The sequence below is a fragment of the Oryctolagus cuniculus genome, chromosome 15 (assembly GCF_964237555.1).
Source record: "Oryctolagus cuniculus chromosome 15, mOryCun1.1, whole genome shotgun sequence".
In the NCBI taxonomy this organism is placed as follows: Eukaryota; Metazoa; Chordata; class Mammalia; order Lagomorpha; family Leporidae; genus Oryctolagus; species Oryctolagus cuniculus.
Genome location: NC_091446.1, coordinates 79,698,492 through 79,719,782, shown reverse-complemented (window position 1 = coordinate 79,719,782; position 21,291 = coordinate 79,698,492). Strand labels below are relative to the sequence as shown.

General features: G+C 45.6%; 1 long non-coding RNA gene across 24 annotated transcripts in view; it reads right to left on the bottom strand.

Moving 5' to 3' along the window:
• LOC103346767 (uncharacterized) overlaps positions 1-21,291 on the bottom strand; it is a 319,456-nt gene that overhangs the window by 270,654 nt on the left and 27,511 nt on the right. For 22 of the 24 annotated variants that reach the window (XR_011382542.1, XR_011382546.1, XR_011382541.1 and 19 more), the window contains one exon: positions 4,178-4,298. This is a non-coding gene — a long non-coding RNA (uncharacterized lncRNA). Of the gene's footprint in view, positions 1-1,743; positions 3,699-4,177; positions 4,299-21,291 lie in introns of those variants that run through there. The other 2 variants (XR_011382550.1, XR_011382553.1) reach the window with 2 other exon arrangements.

Sequence of the window (21,291 nt, the reverse complement as noted above, 5' to 3'; positions counted from 1 at the left end):
TGCATCTGGGATGCCAGCACTACAGGCAGAGGCTTAACCAGCTCTGCCACATACTGCCCTCCTCCCTTTCTCAACAGTCCACTCCCACCACTGCTTAGGGGAATAGGCCTAATTAATAATGCATCACACATCTGCCCCTTGCATGGTCACTGGGGCTCTGTACAGAAACACAGGACAAAGGCAATCTCCATCAGAATATAGTACAATCATGTGTTGCTTAATGATGGGGATATACGCTGAGCAATGCATTATCAGGCATTTCTTCATTTTGCTGTCATCACAGAGGGTAATCACATGAATGTGGATGGGATAGGCCAACCACATAAAGTGATCTTTTGATGCAGTAAAGAGACGTGGTAACCACAAGATGTATGAAGCTGCAACAAGCCCAACACAGCATGCTATTTTAAAGATTCCTTTGTAAGTCAAAGGAGTACACTCTAAAACAGTGTATGACATAGTACATAAATCAGTAACATGGTCGCAAATTTTCATTATCAGTATTATGCACTGTAGGGACAGGTGGTTAGCACAGCATATCAGATGTCACTTGAAACTGCGTTTCATTTCTTATAATTGTACCTAGGAAACACATGAAATCTATTCTCTGTGTATTAAAAAACTTAAAAATCAGAAAAAAAAAAGAATAAATAACTAAGTAAAAATGTAAGCCAAGGAAGGAAAAGATGGAGGGAGGGGGAATAAGCAGTGCCTGTATAATGCAATGAATCATTTGAAAAATGCTCTTGGAGAATAAAAGCAAGTCTTTAAAAGAGGATGTCCCTGGGAATGCCCACATCCCATATCACAGTGTCTGGGTTCAAGTCCCATCTCTACTCCTGATTCCAGCTTCTTTTAAATGTGCACCCTTAGAAGCAACGGGTGATGGCTCAACTGGTTGGGTCCCTGCCACCTACATGGGAGAGCCAGACTGAGTTCCCAGCTCTTTCCTTTGACTCGGCCCAGCCTTGATGTTGCACACATTTGAGGAATGAAAGAAAGGAGGAGATAGCTCCCCCTCTCTCAAATAGAATGTTAAAAATTGTATATAATGTACACAATTGTGCTGTACAACTGGCAGTGCAGTAGGTTTAGCTATACTGGCATCATCACACACACACACACGAGTAATGTGTTGCATTCCTATGCTACAATGGCTAAGACACCAACAGGTGATCAGAATTGTCGAGCTCCATTATAATCTTGTGAAATCCTGGTACATAATGTGGGACTAGAATTGCTTCAGACATGAGCAAGAAACTCAAGTCAGTACAACACGACACAGGGAACACACCTTACTTGTGTGTGTGTGTGTGTGTGTGAGAGAGAGAGAGAGAGAGAGAGAGGGAGAGGGAGAGAGAGAGAGAGAGAAAGAGAGCTGGCAATCACTGGGTCACTCCTCAGTGCCTGCAATAACCAGGGGGCTGATGCCAGGAACTGTAAACTGACACCCTTTGAAGTTCCCTGAGGAGGAAGGCCCAGAGCATGGGTTCTGCCTCAGGACCCAGGACCACACGTTGGAGAAGATGCCCATAAATGTCCTTTCCAGAGAAGAGCTGTTCTGGAAGGCAAGTTGGCAGCAGGGAGTAATTCTCAAACATGTCTGGAACCACTGCTCCCCTAACTTCACTGCTGAGGACTTACTGAAAGGAAATCACAAAACTCATAAACAGAGATGTATTTCAACATTGATCTTAACAGTGAAACCTCAGAAAGTAACTAGAAAGGACAGCGATGTGGGAATAGTTAAAGAAATTACAATGGGGATAAATGATTGAAAAACTATGGCCCCATCAAAAATGACGTTTACAAAGAATCTTTAACAACACAGGAAGATGTTGCTGATGGAATTTTAAACAAATCCCAGGACATGAATCTAAAAGCACACAGAGATCTCAACTGTTTTATCTCCCAGTTGATGTCTTCATCTCACTTAAAAACTCATTGTAGATACCTAAAAGTTGTAAATAGTGGTTCTTGCTAGATTCTGAGCATTTGGTGAGTTGAGAAGCTCTTCCGTTATTTTATATACCTTGCACATGATCTGTAAAGGAAGTGCAATGCTTTGATAACCCGAGGGGAAAGCATGCATCCTTTGGAACAAGGCGTAGGTCTCTCTCCCCTGGTGCATCTCTCACACCGAGTGGACTTTCCTCTGCAGCCAACGCTTTCCCCAGCTCTCAGAAAAAGGCATTTAGAGGCCCTATGATGTGGCTTCTCTGAGGTTCTCCAGGACCTGGCTCAGGGATTGCTCTCTGCCTTCACACGGTCAGCTCACCTGCTCACTCAAAGCAGTAGCTTGCAGCATGTTCAGAGCTACCAAGATGAGGCAGTGACACAAAACTTCTATTGAAAGTGGTCTTTAATCTCAAAATGGACACTGATGAGACAAGGGTTGCACCTCCAAGTGATGTCCTAAAAGCTAAAGTATATGAAGTGTCAAGCCTGGGTCCATGGCATCAATATCACCCAGGAGCTACTGAAATGCAAGTTCATGGGCCTCACCCCAGACCTACTGCATGAATCTGCATTTAACAAGCTTCACAGGTGAATCTGCACACATTGAAGTCTGAGAAACAATGGAGGTGGCGGTAAGGCACAGAGGGTTAAGCCTTTGACACCTGCATCCTATATTAGAGTGCCGGTTAGAACGCTGCTGCTCTGCTTCCACTCTAGCTCCTGCTAATGTGCCTGGGGTGGCAGTGGAGAATGGCCCAAGTCCTTGAGCCCCTTTCATCCATGTGGGAGACACAGATGGAGTTCCAGGCTCCTAGTTTTAGCCTGGCCCAGCCTTGGGTGTTGTGGCAATTTGGGGAGTGAATCAGCAGATGGAAGACATGTCTTTATCTCTCTCTCTCTCTCTCTCTCCCTCTCTCTTTCTCTTTAATATCCTATCACTCTGCCCTTCAAATAAATAATAAATCTTTTCTTAAAAAAGCTATAGTTTCAGAAACACTGCTCAGCGAGATAAGTGTGTAACAACCTAACATCCTAACACAAACACTGGGGAGATGCTAAGAGCACACCTCACTTGATGCCAGCTCTGTAATCAAAAAGCTACGCAACCTGGAAAAGTTGACCATCTTTGTCTAAGGGAGATAAACTATCCAGCTTTTAAGCTTGTGCATCTGCAAAATGGGAACAATCAGATATCTCCATCCTAGGGTTTGTATGGATGAAGTTAGGCAGCCTAAAACCCTTAGGATACTCGGTGGAACAGAGTAAGAATTAAATGATTTTTATCATCATGGCAAAGATTACGTATGACAGCTGTAAGGATCAAATGAGCTCATGAGTACACAAGGCTGCAGATGAAGAAGATTCCTGCACAGATATGCAGAGAGATTGTCTTGCAGATGTGCAGAACCATTCTTTACCCAGAAAGCCAACTGTGAAATGACAGTTGGAATAAAGAGTGAAAATACAGGCTTCCAAGAGGATTTGGACTCCGTGAGCCCCACTCCATGGTATCAGCAAGGGCCAGAGTTCCGTTTCCCTCCTTATTCCACTTCTTCCCTCTCAGAGAGAAGGCAACGGGATCCTTTGTTAGGAGACTTAGGGGAGGTGTGGTACATCTGCTCTGTCACTCCCCCAGGCATCATTACCAGGCAATCCCTCACCTACGGCAACTGCTGAGTCATTTTTGAAAAGTTTTCCCATTTCCAGATGTTAGGAGGCTCTGCTTTTGTGCCGCTGACCTAGGAGGAAGGGAAGTCAGGGCTTTCTACCTGCAGCATCAGCTGTCAAGCAAAGTGACTGACAGCCTTTGATGGAGAAATAGGTAAGAGGAAAGCTTTCAGTTGGTTCCCATCACCTTGGCCTTGAACAAATGCAGCAGGAAGATGTCCCAGGGAGACACAACTGAGCTTAAAAGGGGAAGAACAGAAGGGGCCCAGGGTGGGGAAACGTGAAGAGGGTCAGGGAAGGAGCAAGGAAGGAAACCCGTGGGGCAACAGGAACCTACTATCCCCCTGTGGATTCGGTTCTTGACCATGTGAACAAAACTGCAGTTACGTTGATCCGAATTCTGATGATCACGAAGCAAACTGACTGTGACATACATGGTCCTTAACTTTCCAAATTCTTAACAACATTCAGTTGTCTATTAGCCCATTTCTCATTGCTATACTGAACCACTGAGGTTGAGGAACCTTACAGAGAACAGAGAAGCACTCACGGTTCTGAGGTTCCAGGGGGCGGTGACAGCACTGGCTTTGCTTCAGGGAGTCTCGTGGCAGATGGCATCACAATGCAGGGATGCTTGGCAGAGGGAGAAACCACATCAGGAGACAGGAAGCCTGAGAGAGAGTCAGAGGTCATGTCAGGCTTTAATGACAACTCATTCTCACAAAGACTCACTCCAGAAATCCAGCATCCCCAGGCCCTTCCATGTAGCCTCACCTGTTAAAATTCCATCGTACCCTGGGAGCTAAGCTCCTAACACATGAACACTTGGGGGAAAGCACAATCAAACCTGGTCCGACTGCTCTTCTGGTACATTCCCTAGACAGGGCCTGCTGTGGTCTCATTTAATGCAGCACACAACACAGGCTTTAAATGTACATCTGGGGGCCACAGTTGTGGCATAGCGGGGTAAGCTGCCACCTACGGGCACAGCATCCCATGTGGGTGCCAGCTCAAGCTTTGCTGCTCCACTTCCAACCCAGCTCCCTGCTAATGCACGTGGGAAAGCAGTGGAAGATGGCCCAAGTGCTCGGGCCCCTGCACCCACGGGGAAGACCTGAATGGCATCCAGGATCCTGCCTTTGGCCTGGCCCAGCCTTGGGCCTTGGCAGCCATTTGGGGGATGAGCCAGCAAATGCAAGATTCTTTCTAACTCTGCCTTTCAAATAAATAAATAATAAAAATCTTTTTAAAAGAAAACCAAAATAACAATAAGCGATGCAGATAGAATGTGGCTCTCAAAAGCCTAAAATATTTTATAACTGTGTCCTGCCTGATCTTCCTCTGACATGGAACCTACTCTTCATAGCTCCCTCTCTGCTTTGTCCTGGCTGCCCTCATATCCCTTCAACTGATCTTCCATGGACTTTTTTTCATCTGGCCTTTGCTGAACTGGCCTGGAGCCTCCTAGAGTTCCATTATCTACTCTCTTCCAGAGGTCAGACACTCCAGGTCAGGAAAGGAAAATGAATGTGGGAACAGGTCAGAGGTCAATAGGGGTTGGTATGCAGCTTGGAAAACTGAGACTAGACGTTCTGCTAAAAATAGCTCAGGTTTCTTTTTTCTGGAGCCATGTTCTGGGCCAGATTTATTCATCCCCAAAGTCTAGCCTTTGTCCCTTCAAATGTCCAACCCCAGTGCCTGTGTCTCAAACAGGAAGCGAGCTTCGGTTTCTATGCAGGTCCTCAGGACCCCACGGGGCCTGCAGGTTGCACAGGAACAAGGCCACAGCTGTTAGATTTGTCTCCGTTTTCTTTGGCCATTGGGCTGCACTGGATGAGGCCTCATCCCAGTTTCCTCTTCATCTCAGTTGGGCCTCCTGATCATGGTGGCAATCAAGGAGAATCTAGTCCCCGAGTCACACTGTGAGCCATGGATGGCAGATGCCTTGGGGTTCTGCACTGCCCCCTCTGGCCTGTCTCTCAGGCCAGCTACCGGGGTTGGCTTCCTGCAAGCTCGGCCTCACCTTGCAGAGCAGTGCTGTCCTTCACACAGGAGCCAGCACCTCTCAGCTCTGCTGCTCCGCCAGGGCCGTGCTGCATATCACAGTTCCCTGCTGCTCAGGCCCTGTGTGCTCAGCGCATGTGGGCACAGACAGAGGCACAGGGAAAGGCGCACTTTCCACCTCCGTCTCCTGATTCGTTTCCAGGTGTCACTCAGTCATACTTGAGACTCTCCTTGGCCCCTGGAATATCAAGTCTCAGAAGCTTGTGCTTTTACCTTCCTTTCTTCTTGGTCCACCTGGCTGATTCCAAGTCACTTCTCACACAATTCCCATGCAAAGCCTCTCCATTCTCGCACCTCCTTCTGCCATTCATGTTCGGTTCTGTCTTTGTGTATTCTTCCCTAGACTTTGCCAACAGCAATGCACTTTCTATTTTCTTCTCTTATAATCAATAATTTCTCATTTTCTCACACCCTATTAGAAGGTTTATAAGGGACAGAAAGCTTGCCAATCACCTCTGTATTTGCATTCCTAGTGTGACACAAACAGCGAACACAAACATTTGCTGAATGACTGAATGAAGGTATGAGTGGTTTGCAATTATGCTTAAATCCTGCTGTCACCAAATATATCATTTTGCATTCAAATATTAAAATCAGTAAATACTTTCTGAGAATTTATTTGCCACATAGAAATCATTCAATAAATGCTGAACCCTTATATAAACTTCAAAAAAGATAAATAATGGCACCAAGGGTGAAGCCACGGCTTGCGATGTCACATCCCATATTGGAGTTCTGGTTCCAACCTGGCTGGCCTGCTTCTGATCTAGCTCCCCGCTAATGTGCCTGGAAAAGCTGTGAAGATGTCCCAAGTACTTCAGTCCCTGCCACCCACGTGAAAGACCCAGGCGGAGTTCCTCACCCCTGGTTTCGGCCTGGCTCAAACCTGGTGGCTGTGGCCATTTGGGGAGTTAATCAGACCCCTTTTTCTGTCTGTCTCTCCTATCTCTGTCACACTGAATTTCAAATAAACAAATAAATAAAATATCTTTTTTAAAGCTACCCAAAGAAATCCCTCAAGAGAGTGAGGGAAATGAATACAAATGCAACAAACCTGACTGTAAGGGTTTTAATTATTTAAAAAGTCAGAGAGTGCTAAGTACGTGACTGATGGTTTCATGGAACCCATGGGGTTGTGGGGGAAAGACTGGAGTTGCCTAGAGACCAACTGTATTAATTTCAGGCATACTTATGGTGTGCCTGGTTAATGTCAGGTGAAGTATGTGATAAGACTGAGCTTAAATGATGAATATCTCAGTATTCATCAGGCAGTAATTATTTTGAAATCTATTCATTTGAATAGATTTTACAACTTGTGATCTCCTAAAGCTAAAATCTGAGTTCAGGGTAGTAGGAAATTCTAGCAATCAACGGTACCCAGTTCCATCTTGGGCTTGGGGTGAACACAGGCTGCTTAAGTCTGACTTCTCTCTGCTTCATCTGAACCTTAAGTCAGACCTCTAAGGATAATCCTGATAATTAACTAGTAGGACCAATACCAATTCTGTCTGTGAATATAGAAGGAACAGGGTTAAAGCACCTAAGAACTTTTTAATCCAAATCATGGATTTGTTACTACCTAGTCTGAGCCCTCAAATCATGTTTACAGAGGCGGATCTGCTCGTTTTCTATTTGTGATTTGGGGGAACTAGGCAGGAAGATTATGGAGAAATATGTGAGTGGGGCTTTCTGCCAGCCCTGCACTGTAACTCCATCCCTTCCCTGTCAATCTTGTACCCCACTTTCTCAGGATGCACCTGTGTCCCATCCAGAACCAGGAAGAAGACACTATGATGACCAGGTGGAAGTTAACCTACATGTGGAGGTGCCAGCGAACTCTCAGAGAGCCTCACTCAAGCTAAACTCCACCAGCCCGATCTCGGGAAAGACACTGATACTGAGAGGGCTGCTGTTAGGCCTTTGACCGTGCCCGTGTCCTCTCTGAACTCCTCCTGCCCTCTCTCCTCATAGGCAGCTCTCTGCGTGACAGGTATCTGTGTGGAGTAACCACACTCACCTGTGAATGCCCGCACTCTCTCTGTTAAAGGAATCCTGCTCTCACTGGGGTACTGTATATATGGCTCTTTATGACACTTGAGTCCTTATCTCTGTAGGGTCAAGAAACTGGAATAAAGATTAAGAGACCTAGGCCTGTAACATCTTCATCACCTGTCACCTTGGGCTATGTCTGCAGAGGCAGAATGTGTAAGGGGGAAGTCATAGGCTTGGGAGCCCAATGGAGTTGGACCTTCATTTGCGTGCTTAGCAAACTTGAATAAATTGCCTTTCCTTTTTGGAAGCCAGGTTTCTTTTACTGACATACAGAGGGAAAACTGCTGCTGCCACAGAATTGCAAGAGAAAACACAGAGTGGCTTGGATGGGGCCTTAGCAATGGGCCTGCCCAGTCACCCCATTTTCCCGTTCACAGAATCAAGATTCCTGTGATTGGGATCCTTTACACGGACTGCTGAAGTTCCTGGCATTTCTCCTCCCTTCTTTCTCCTCTGGCCAAAAGAGTGGGAGAATTAATGACACAGCAATGTGGAGCCAAGAATCCAAGAATGAGAATCCCTTGTCTCTTCCTCGTACTTCCCAGGTGCTCAGAGCTATGCAGTTACTTGTGTGAGCTAAATGTGGTTTGAATAAGAGGCTGGGTGTCCTGCAGAGACCTGGAGATTCTGGAATTTTCCCTTTGGGTTATATAAAATGAGATTTTTTATAATGGATGTATAAGTGTCCATTTGTTATTACAATCTTACACTTTATCTTCATTTCTGATTGCTGTTTAATCAGCAATAGCTTGGAACAACTGAACTTTTAGTTTCGTCCTCTGTTAAGCAAGTAATGATGTGTAAACAAACACTTAAGTAAGTGCTACTTCAAGGGACCTTTTTTCCCCTTTGTAATGTTAAGAATCCTTATCTGGGTAAATGAGTCCACCCTCTAATTTGCCAGTAGGATATTTCTGGACTCCATTTAGCTATTCTGTTTCAAATTTAATTACACATGAAGGTAAATGGTTTAGACTGGGCCAGACCAAAGCCAGGAGTCTGGAATAATATCTGGGTCTCCTATATGGGTGCAGTCGCCCAAGGACTTGGGACGTCTTCCACTCTATCCCAGGCATATTAACAGGAAACTAGGGGCCAGTGCCGTGGCCCAGTAGATTACTCCTCCACCTCTGGTGCCAGCATCCCGTATGGGCACCAGTTCTAGTCCCGGCTGCTCCTCTTCCAAACCAGCTCTCTGCGATGGCCTGGGAAAGCAGTAGAAGATGGCCCAAGTGCTTGGGCCCCTGCACCCACGTGGGAGACCGGGAAGAAGCTCCTGGCTTCAGATGGGCGCAGCTCCGGCGGTTGCGACCATTTGGGGAGTGAACCCGCGGATATCTCTCCCTCTCACTGTAACTCTACCTCTCAAATAAATACAATAAATTAAAAAAAAGAAAGAGGAAACCAGATGGGAAACAGAGCATCCAGGACTTGAACTGGCATCCATATATGATGCCAGCATTGCAGGCAATGGCTTAATACACCATACCACAACACCAGCCCCAGAAGTTTCTTAATTTAAACTGCTTATTTCTTTATATAGTTATTTATAAATTTATCTTACTTAGTTATATTTAAATATTTGCTACAGCGTGTGGTAGTTGTGTAGACAAAATCTCCACTACTCATTGCAATCATTCATTTTTGGGAAATACTGAGGGTTCATCATGTGCTCAACACCGATGTGACTATGAGAGAGGCAGCAGCAGACTAGCTGTGCCCGTACCTGTATTCACAGAATTTACACTCTCCAGCCCTGGAGAGTGGCTGGAGTGGCTGAGTGGCTGCACAGGTACAGATGTCCCAAGTGTGTGACCATCAGGAGTGATGCCCACGGCAGACAGCTGCTGGACACCATGGGGCAGGTCCAGAGTTAGGTCAGGGGAAGGTGAACGCTAGGGCATCACCCCTGCTTTCCCAGGGAAAGTGCTCTGCTGCTTTCCTCAAGCTTCAGGGTTCAGTGGAGCCAGCTCTGGGAAGACAGATAAATTTAAACAGGAAGACTTAACCAGAGACATCAAGTTTTATCTAGGGTGTATATGAGCTCCATATCATTTAAAATGCATAACAAAATTCTGTCATGCATAGGACTTTGAGTAGGCTACTGACTTGAGCACAGGGGTCAAATGCCTTTCTCTCCATTAGAAGGACTGATGGGACATAAACATGCAGAAAATTTTCATCAGCCCTGGGTTGCAATCAAAAGTGAAAAATCAACTTGAGAGATTTACAAGCTACACCTTATTGTCACTGAGGGGAAAATAAAGAGGCATGCCTGCATCTCCACAGGGGCATCACATGGCTGATACAGCATTAGTTAGAGTGAGTTGAGAACATCTTGGCTGCCTGGGATTTTCAGACTCCAAGAGAAGGGAGTCTCACACCAGAGGGAGAAGGGTAAAGAAAGGCCCCATGCCCAGAAATGAAGCACAACTGTCCTCATGAGGCTGGAGTATGTGCCCCTTACCACCTCAGAGAGAGGCAAGCCTAGGAGGCAGGAACAGCTAGAGGCAGCTCTCCTGTTCTGTTTCTTTTCTGTGCTATGCACCCCCAGGGCCATGAACTTGGAGAAAGCAGTCCGTATAGGCAGTGAGCAGCAGAACCAGCAAGGAGGACCCCCAGCCAGCACACACTCCATAGGGACTACCAGTGATGCAATTCAAGGGAAGCCGACTGAGGCACGGACTTAAGTAACTGCCCAGTGGTCTCTAGTGAGATATTCAAGGGGTCTTCAAAATTTTCATGGAAAGTAAGTTTCTAAAAAAAAACTGTGCCTAAGCTGCAAAATTTATTTGCACCAAAATAAATTCATACTAACTTATTATACTGTGCCTGAGTACAACCTAGTTTGAGGCCCTAGGAAAGATCAAACATCATTTGAATCAGGCACCGAATCAGAGCAGCATGGATTCTGCTAAAATTGAGGCAAGAACAAATGCCAAGTTTATGAAGGTTGGGGAGAATGGTGAAATTAAGACAATGCTCCAGTGGAATTAGCAATTTACAAATGGTAAATTATTTCAAAAAGGGACAAGAGGATGTTAAAGATAAGCCCACAGCAGAAGACTACGCACATCAATCTGCAAGGAAGCAATTAAACTTATTCAAGCCCTACTTGACGAAGACTCACAACTGACAGCAGAACCAGCAGCCACCACTGCAGACACCTCAACTCGTTCAGCTTAAACAGCTCTGGCCACAAAAAGAAAGTGCAGCAAACTTTCCACTCAACAGGTGCCAGAATGTGGCATCCAACTCGGCTGCAGACAAAAGCGGAACTTTCAGTGGAAACTTTAAATAAGCGACACCAAGATTCTGAAGCATTTCTTTGAAGAGTTATAACAGGAGATGAAACCTGGCTTTACCTGAAGGACTCTGAAGACAAAGCACAGCTAGAGAAGTGGCTACCAAGAGGTGGATGTGGTCCAGTCAAAGCCAAAGAAACCACTGTGTTCTGCATCTAACAGTCCACCTTGCATATGACCACGTTTTCTATTTCCAGTCATCAGCTGATGGACATCTTGGTTGAGTCCATTTCTTTGCTATTGTGAACTGATCTGCAATTAACATGGGAGTGCAAGAGTCTCTTTCATATGCCGACTTCTGGGTGGAACTGGAGATCATTATGTTAAGGAAATAATGCAGATGCAGAAAGACAAATATCACGTTTCCTCTCCTATGTAGAGGTTAATACACACACACACACACACACACACACACACACATAGGAGAAAGAAACAATTAAAACTGTGTGGGTATCATATTGTTTGGTCCATAGTTATAAATATTATCTCCATTGAATTCAACCTCTACAATTTAATAATATACCATTATTGGGGCTGGAGCTGTGGTGCAGCATTTAAACACGCCACCTACAGTGCCAGCTGGTCTGAGTCCCAGCTGCTCCACTTCTGATCCAGCTCTCTGCTATGTCCTGAGAAAGCAGCAGAAGATGGCTTAAGTCCTTGGGCCCCTGCACCCAATGGGAGACCTGGAGGAAGCTCCTGGCTCCTGGCTTTGGATCAGCACAGCTTCAGCCATTGTGGCCATCTGGGGAGTAAACCTGCAGATAGAAGATTTCTCTCTCTCTCTCTCTCTCTCTCTCTCTCTCTCTCTGCCTCTCCGTATTTCAAGTAAATAAATAAATCTTTTTAAAAAAAGAAATAATAGACCATTATTTCCTCACTTGTGACAACTGTTATGAATCCTACATCATGTGATCCTTGTTTTCAAGAAAAATAGTAGGCATGTGTATGATCTCTACATACGAAGTGAACATGGAAAAATGTTGAAAAGATTAAATCTAAGAACATAAATATGATATTTAAAATACATAGACACTTGAATACATTATATAACTCAAAGTAATTCTGCACCAATGGAACATTACTTCCTATAGAAAGAAGGCTAAAAAGTAAATATTAAAAACATGAAATTCAGAAAAACAAGTGGACTGATCAAAAGCAAAGATCATGGCAACAGTATTGGAGGTGCTCAAGGCACTGTGCTGTTGACTTTTTAGGGAATAAAGCGGGGTGACATATGCTTCTTACGAGGCTGTTTCGAGAAAGTCACCCAAAAGCTTAGCAGAAAAATGCCCAGGAAGCTTTACAAGAGAATCTTCCACGACGACAAAGCTCCTACTCATGCCTCTCATCAAAGAAGGTGATTTTGTGAGAGGTTCAGTGGAAAATAGCCCTGATTTGCTCCTTCTGAATTTTTTGTTTCCTAATTAAAAAAAAAAAAACATTATGGAGCCGGTGCTATGGTGTAGTGGGTAAAGCCACTGCCTGCAGTACCAGCATCCCAAATGGGCGCCAGTTGAAGTCCCAGCTGCTCCACTTCCGATCCAGCTCTCTGCTGTGGTCCAAATCCTTGTGCCCCTGCGCCCACGTGGGAGACCCAGAAGAAGCTCCTGGTTCCTTGCTACACACTGGGGCAGCTCTGGCTGTTGCGGCCATCTGGGGAGTGAACCAGTGGATGTAAAACTCTCTCTCTCTCTCCTTCTCTGTAACTCTGGCCTTCTGGCCTTCAAGTAAACAAATAAATCTTTTAAAAACATTTAAAAGACACCAATGTTTCTTTGTTTAATAATTAAGTAAACTGAAAATAGATCTTTGTAAAAATTAAGAGTGGGAATGTGAGAAGGAAGGGTTGGAGCACAGGCAAGAGGAAGGTAGGGGGCGCAGTGTCACTACGTTCCTAAATCTGTATCTAGGAAATACACAAAATCTGTATAACTCAAATAATTTTTTAAAAAAAGATTTACTTATTTATTTGAAACTCAGAATTACAGATAGAGGGGGAACGACAGAGAGAGAGAGTCCATCTGCTGGTTCACTCCCTAAACAGCCAAGACAGCCAGGGCTGAGCCAGGCTGAAGCCAGGAGCCAGGGGCTTCTTCAGGGTCTCCCACATGGGTGCAGGGGTGCAAGCGTTTGGGCCATCCCCTCTGCCTTTCCAGGCACACTAGCAGGGAGCTGGATAGGAGGTGAAGCAGCCGGGACTCGAACCGGTGCCCTTATGGGATACTGGCACTGCAGAAGGTGGTTTAAACCCCGGTGCCACAATGCTAGCCTTCTGTGTTTCTTACACCACACTGTAAAGTCCAGTCTGCTAGTCCTCAAGGGCCAGATCAGTGCTGGCACACACAGATAATCAATGAATGTAAAGTTCCTTTGACCTCCTGTTATCAGCCCCCAGCCTCTCTCACAACTACAGCATCTCATTTCAGAAGATCTGAAATTCAGAGTTGAGTTTTCCTAACTGAAGGAGTCATACCACCCCATGCCACCCTGGCTCTTTTTAAATGCATGCATAATGTATACATTATTTAAATGTATGTATAATGCCTCTTTTTAAAATGTATGCATTTGCTGGCCAGCACCATGGCTCACTTGGTTAATCCTCTGCCTACAGTGCCAGCATTCCATATGGGCGCCGGGTTCTAGTCCCAGTTGCTCCTCTTCCAGTCCAGCTCTCTGCTATGATCCAGGAGGGCTGCGGAGGATGGCCCAAGTGCTTGGGCCCCTGCACCTGCATGGGAGACCGGGAGGAAGCACCTGGCTCCTGGCTTCGGATCGGCACAGTGTGCCGGCCGTGGTGGCCATTTGGGGGGTGAACCAACGGAAGGAAGACCTTTCTCTCTGTCTCTCTCACTGTCTAACTCTGTCAAATAAAAAAAAAAATGTTTGCATTTGTTCAAAGAACTGGAGGGGAGGGACAGCATTTCACAGTTTTGTTCCAGCAAAGGCATGTTGGCTAGGTGTCTGAATGCCATACAACAACAAAACGCATGGGGCCAAAAACTGGGTTCTGTTCAAAACTAATGGATCTACTGTGCGATTCCAATTTTAGAACAAACTTGAAATGACAAAATTTTAATGATGGAGAACAGACCAGTGGTTGCCAGAGTTAGGGTCAGGGGGAAGGTGTCATTATACAGAGGTTGATTGAACGAGTTCCTTTGCAGTGATGGAGAGTTTTGTGTCTTGATTGTGGAGGTCTCAACACTGATTTACACCTGTGGAGAAACCCCACAGTATTACATACCAGCAGCAGCAACAACAAAAACTGATGAAAACCAAACAAGTGCCACAGTTTAACCAATAGTATTGTACCACTGCCAATTTCCTGACTTCGAAAATACGCTCAGGGATATAAGGTGTTGCTGGGAAAAGCTGTGTGAGGCACACATGTAAAATTCCTATGTGATTTTTGCCTCTTTAGTGGGCTTTAAATTAGCTCAAAATTTTAAAAAGTTTTAAAAATGCAAAACGGAAGTGCACTATTGGTACAAAGGTGAAGATGCTGCTTGGGATGTCCACACCCCTAGTCAGAGTGCCTGGGTCTGAGTGCAAGTTCTACTGCAATGCCAGTTCCTCGCTGATGTCCATCCTGAAGGGAGCGGGTGGTGGCTCAAAGCAGCTGGGTCCCTGCCACCGATGCGGCTGACCTGGATGGGGTTCCCAGCCCCAGCTTCAGGCTGGCACAGCCCTGGCTGCTGTGGACATTTGGGGAGTGAAGCAGCAGACGGGAGCTTTTTCTCTGTGTCTGCCTGTTTCTCTCCTCTCTCTCTCCCTCCCTCTCTCACAAATAAATAAAATAAATGAATTTAAAAATGTATATACTGTATCTGACAGACCATGAATTGAGCAAATAGGAAGAAAAGAAACTCCATAAAATTATTCAACAACTCATGGACTCACCTTCAAGCTGGCCATGAAGGGATCTGATTCTGCTGAGTGTACAAGAGATTTAGAACTAAATCAACCAACGAATCATTGCCCAAGTCTCAGACTGACCACAAGGTGGCACACATGTGGGCTAAATCTGAATCACAGTCCAAAGAAAATGAGTTGAAGCTTGTGGTAGAAATGCAGCCTGGTTATCCGCCTTTAAAAACGACCCAGAGTACAAAATATAATATTTGTAATATTCAGGAAACAATCCTGGATTATGCAGCACTGGAGAATCAGGAAACTCTCAACCTGAGTGGGAAAAGACTATTATTAACAGGCACAGACGCCAAGATAACACAGATGTTAAAATGACTTGGTAGAGACAGTGGCACAGCTATTGTGCGAATGGCCCAACAAGCAATAGTAAACACTCTTGAAAAAAAAAATGACAAATCAGAAGGCTAGCAAATAAGAATGTGTAGGAAGAATCAAATAGGAGTTTTGGAACTGAAAAAAAAATTAACAACCAAAATGTAAAATTCGTTGGATGAAGCAGAGAATGATAACAGAGAGAAAAGAAAAGAAAAAAAAAAAAGAGTGGGAGGAAAAGATGAACAGAGTTTTGGTGATCTGCGTGACCACAATGAAGAATTCAGGCCACTAGAATTCTAGGAATAGACAACTGACAAATATAACAGGTTTTTATTTTACAAGATTTATTTATTTATTTGAGAGTTAGAGTTACAGACAGTGAGATGAAGAGACAGAGAGGAAGGTCTTCCATCCTCTGGTTAACTCCTCAAATGGCCACAATAGCCAGAGCTGTACTGATCTGAAGCCAGGAGCCAGGAGCTTCTTCCAGGTCTCCCACACGGGTGCAGGGGCCAAGGCACCTGGGTCATCTTCTGCTTTCCCAGGACACAGCAGAGAGCTGGACCGGAAGTGGAGCAGCCAGGACTCAAACTGGCACCCATATGGGATGCCAGCGCCTCAGGCAGAGACTTAACCCATTGCACCACAGTGCCGGCCCCAAGAGGTTTATAAAATGGATTCAATGGGGGCTGGAGCTGTGGCATAGCAGGTAAAGTTGCCACCTGCAGTGCCAGCATCCCATATGGGCACCGGTTTGAGACTCGGGTCTCACAGAGAACCCTGCCCTGGAGCAGGAGTATCACGGGGCATCATGGTCACTGAAAGGCCAGAGTGGCTGAAGCAGAAACTGCAGTGAAACTGTACAAAATGAGACTGGGAATTTAGAGCCAAATACAAAAGGAACTGCCTCTTTTTTAAGAATATTGGCAAGGCAGAAAGAGAGGGAAAGAGGGGAGAGAGAGAGATCTGAATTCTGAAAAAAAAAAATATTTTGGCTGCAGAGTGGCAGCCAGCTTGGCGAGGAGCAAGGGCAGGTGCAGGGGAGGCTGAGGCAGCTATGCCAATGTCCATGGTAGGAGAGGGGGATGATCTCGAGTCAGTGTGCTTGGACGAGAGACAAGGCAACAGGACGGTAAGTTATTTAGAAGATAAAGTCAGCCGTGTGCTGATGTGTTGACCACGGGAGACAATGGAGAGGAGGACCTCGAATCAGATCCCCACACAGATTCCTCCTCTTGTAATTCAGTGGGTGATGCGGCCATTCACTGACTCAGAGAGCAGGGGAAGGGTATGTGATGGAGAAGAGGGTGGAGGTCTGCTCTCAGGAGATTTTGATCTCAGTTCTGGACAGATTGGTTTGCAGGGACTTGCAGGCTTCTAAGAGGAGATATGTATTGCAAGTCTGAAACTCAGAGGAGAGATGTATGCTGTCTGCCTATTGATGATAACCAAAAGTCATGTTGTGTAAGAGAATGTCCAGGAAGAAAAATCTGAGTGAGTTGAGAAATGAGAGCCTGTGATTGAATTCTGAGAATGCCAACGTCCGCTTGCTGTGTAGAAAGAAGGAGTTCAGAGAATAAACAGAGAAGACGTGTCCAGAGAAGTAGAGGAAACGCCAGGAAAATGCTGTCGTGTGGAAGCCAAGGGAAGAGTGCTTCGAGAACCACGAGTGACCATTATACCAAAGATGTTGCTGAGAGTTTGAGAAGCAGAGCAGGTGGGCGTTCGATGGGCGGGTCAAGGCACTTCTTCAGGCTCCTGTGTGCCGTATCCGAGTGCCTGCTGCAAGTCTGACGATTCCACGTCCCACCCAGCTCCCTGCTAACACACACCCACACCCTGGGATGTGGCACATGATGGGTCATGTACTTGAGCCCCTGCTACCCCCCGCAAGGGAGACCCAGAGGGAGTCCCTGGATCCTGGACTTGGCCTGACCCAGCCCCAGCCCTGGCTGTTGTAGATATTTAGGAAAGTGAACCAGCAGATGGAAAATCTACATTTTTAACATTTAATAGAAGAAAGAGGGCACTAAGAAATATCTCTCTTCAGCAGAGTTAACTGGATGTGAAATTATGGGAACCAAAACCACACTGGAGTAGTTGAGGAATGAATGGGGGATGAATAAATGAGAACATTTTGAGAAGTTCAACAAACGAAGCAGGGAGACACCGCAATTGCTAGAAGGAATTTGTGGCTAGGATTTGACTTGTACTTAATGGAAGAGCTTGAACACAATTTTAAAAGCCAATGGGAAAATCTAGTTAACAGGATGAAGCTATGGATAAGAGAGAGTACATATAATTAATGTGTTCCAATGCTCCCAGGGAAGCAGAACTGAATAGAATCTATTATTCAATATGAGCTGTGGCTTTAGCTCCTGCGAGAGACGTCTCCCATACTGCAAGGAAATTGAGACACACACACACACACACACACACACACAGAGAGAGAGAGAGAGAGAGAGAGAGAATGCAGATGCAAGTCACTGGCAGATCTGGGAAGACAAGCAAATTATACAGAAGCTATAATTTCAATGTGGTTTATTTCTGTGTAATGGATCTGGAATAAAACGACTTGAGCCAGGACTTCGGCTTCTACATGGCAGAGCAGATGTGCCTTCCCGCCCCCCAATGACAACTTGGAGCCCTGGATATCACATAGGGAAAATAGAAGACTCTGGAAGGTGGAGAGATGGAAGGAGACTGGCTGGACCTTAGGCTGTGAGGAACACATGTCAGATGAACCCCCCAGGTTTTCTATTTCTCTTTTATATCCTGGACTCGGAGCTGAAGAAGCACACAACTGGGCAACACCAAGGGGCACAGAGCAGCCCCTCCAGCAGAGTACTATTCTCTGTATCCAAAGTACTAGGAAACATGCAGTCTTGCAAGACAGAAAACTGGGTAATAACTGTTTCACTACGGCAAAAATGACAGAGAAAGGACCATGGCCCACCCTCACCTGCACCAACAAAAACCAAGAGGCAAGCTTAGACGTCCACCTTTGTGGCACTCAAGTGAGGCTTGTCTCCAACTAGGGCGCTCACAGAGAAGGGAAGGATGAAAATCAGCCCTCTCCATCCATAACTGCCAGGGCAGCGTCAGAGGCATCGTGGTGGGAAACCAGACTTTTATGACTACCCATCAGGGGTAATGAGCAACCCCCCTCCCCCTGCCCCACATCGTGGTGTCCGTTAGGACCCAGGGAGGAGCTGGAACTTCCATGTCCAAGCACAAGTAACAAAGAATTCACCAATTTTGGATCTCAATGGAGGCTGAGCAGGGAATGTGGACCTCTACCACTTATGTAGCAGTAACCAGGCAGCATCTACACCTTTTCCGACCAGAGCAGAGAGGTCAACCACACAGAGGATTTCATAATCCAGGGCACGTTTATCGCACAGTGGGTTAAGGCACACTAGGGACACAGCCACCCCATATAAGAGGGCAGGCTTGCGTTCTGCCACCTGCACCTCCAGTCCAGCTTCCTAATGCAGCCTGGTTCAGGATGCAGTGCCCACATCCCGTATGGGCACCAGTTCGAGTCTCAGCTGCTCCACTTCTGACCCAGCTCCCTGCTGATGACCTAGGAAAGCAGTAGAAGATATCCCAGGTGTTTGGGTCCCTACACCCACATGGGAGACCCAGAGGAAGCTCCTGGCTTCTGCCTTCTGATCAGCCCAGCTCCACCCGTTGAGGCCATTTGCGGAGTGAACCAGCAGATGGAGGACCTCTCTGTCTGAAACTCTGCCTCTCAAATAAATCTTTCAAAAAAAAAACAAACAAACAAATAAATAAATAAATAAATCTGGCTTCAAGAAACAGCTAAAGTAAGAAAACTGTGTGGTGTATGTAGATGGGTACGTGGATAGACGATGAGAAGAGAATAGGGAACTAAGAAATAAAGCAAAGATGTTCAACTTATTTTGACAAAAGTGAAGAGCAAGTCGACAGCAGAAAGGTAGACTTTTTACACTTGATCTCAGTGAAAAGGCCAAGACGCGATAAAGGTAAGATTTTTAACAAATAGTCCTGGAGCAACAGGCTACCCAGAGGAAAACAATTAAACTCAACCTAAGTCTCACAGCTTGTTTAAAACGGAGCTCAAAATGAATCACAAACTTAAATATAAAATGACAAAATGTCCAGAAAACTATAAAGCAGTAAAGAATGAGGTAGGGGCCGGCACCATGGCTCACTGGGTTAATCCTCTGCCTGCAGCACCGGCATCCTGTATGGGTGCCGGGTTCCAGTCCCGGTTGCTCCTCTTCCAGCCCAGCTCTCTGCAGTGGCCTGGGAGTGCAGTGGAGGATGGCCTAAGTGCTTGGGCCCTGCACCCGCATGGGAGACCAGGAGGAAGCACCTGGCTCCTGGCTTCGGATCGGTGCAGCGCCGGCCGTAGTGGCCATTTGGGGAGTGAACCAACGGAAGGAGGATCTTTCTCTCTGTCTGTCTCACTCACTGTCTATAACTCTACCCGTCAAATAAATTTTAAAAAATGTAAAAAAAGAATGAGGTAAATACTTTAAGACATGTATTTACAAACAACACAGATGACAAAGGACTAGTATCTAGAAAATGTAAAAGACTCTCACAACTGAACAGTAAAATAGCAATCCAGTTAGAAAACACACATTCCACCTAAGAAGTATGCAGTCGGCATATATGCCCATGAAAAGATGTTCCATGTCATTACCCATGAGGGAAATGCAAGTACAAACCACCCTGGGATGTCGGTATAGACCTATCAAATTGGCTCAAATAAAAATCACTTAAAATATGCAATGCTAGCAAGGATGTGCAGAAACTGGATCAACCCTACCTTGCTAATGAGACTATGAAATGGTACAGCTACACGGGCAACCAGCTTGGTAGTCTCTCAACACTAAATTAATAATAAATTAAAGTGCCAGAGGTTTTTATCCCTCAAAAATTAATTCCTACATTCATGTAAAATACTTCATGTCTACAGCAGCTTAATTTTTAATAGGCAAGAACTGGAATCAACCCTGATGGACCTTAGTGGGCAATACCAGACCATCCATCCCACGGATGTTAATACAAAGGATGGAACTATGGGTACACACAGTGACCTATAGGAACTATGGGTATGCACAGTGACATATAGAAACTATGGATACACAGTGACCTATAGGAACTATGGATACACACAGGGACCTATAGGAACTATGGGTACACACAGGGACCTACAGGAACTATGGGTACACACGGTGACCTATAGGAACTATGGATATGCACAGTGACCTACAGGAACTATGGGTATGCACAGTGACCTATAGGAACTATGGGTATGCACAGTGACCTATAGGAACTATGGGTATGCACAGTGACCTACAGGAACTATGGGTATGCACAGTGACCTATAGGAACTATGGATACACACACTGACCTACAGGAACTATGAATACACAGTGACCTATAGGAACTATGGGTACACACGGTGACCTACAGGAACTATGTGTACGCACAGTGGCCTATAGGAATCTCCAGAGACCCATGCTGACTGATAAAACCCAGTCCCTGGGGCACCTACTCTGTGTGACTGCACACAAATGACATTCAGGATGTGACTCAGTCATGGAGCTGTGGGACAGACTGGAGCCTGTCAGAGGAAATGGGTGTGGCTCTACGAGGATGACGTGAAGTCTTGTGAGGTCCAAAACATTCTCTCCCTTGGTTGTGCCCATTGTGGTCTCCTGGCTTTGGAACTGTACTGTAACTCTGCAAGAGGCTGGTTCTGCAGGAGACTGGATACAGGGTCCAGGGACCCTCTCTGTACTGGGTCTCACCCCATTACGTGAATTTATAGATACTGCAAAATAAACAGGAAAGTTCGACTTTAGAATTACTGAGTGAGGGAGAAGAGGCATGCTTCCGCACATTAAAAGTGTGAAAACTTTCTAGGGATAGTAAAGGAAAAGTCAGCCCACAAGTTCTGGTAGGACCCCTGCTGTCTTGGAGATTGGTGATCAGG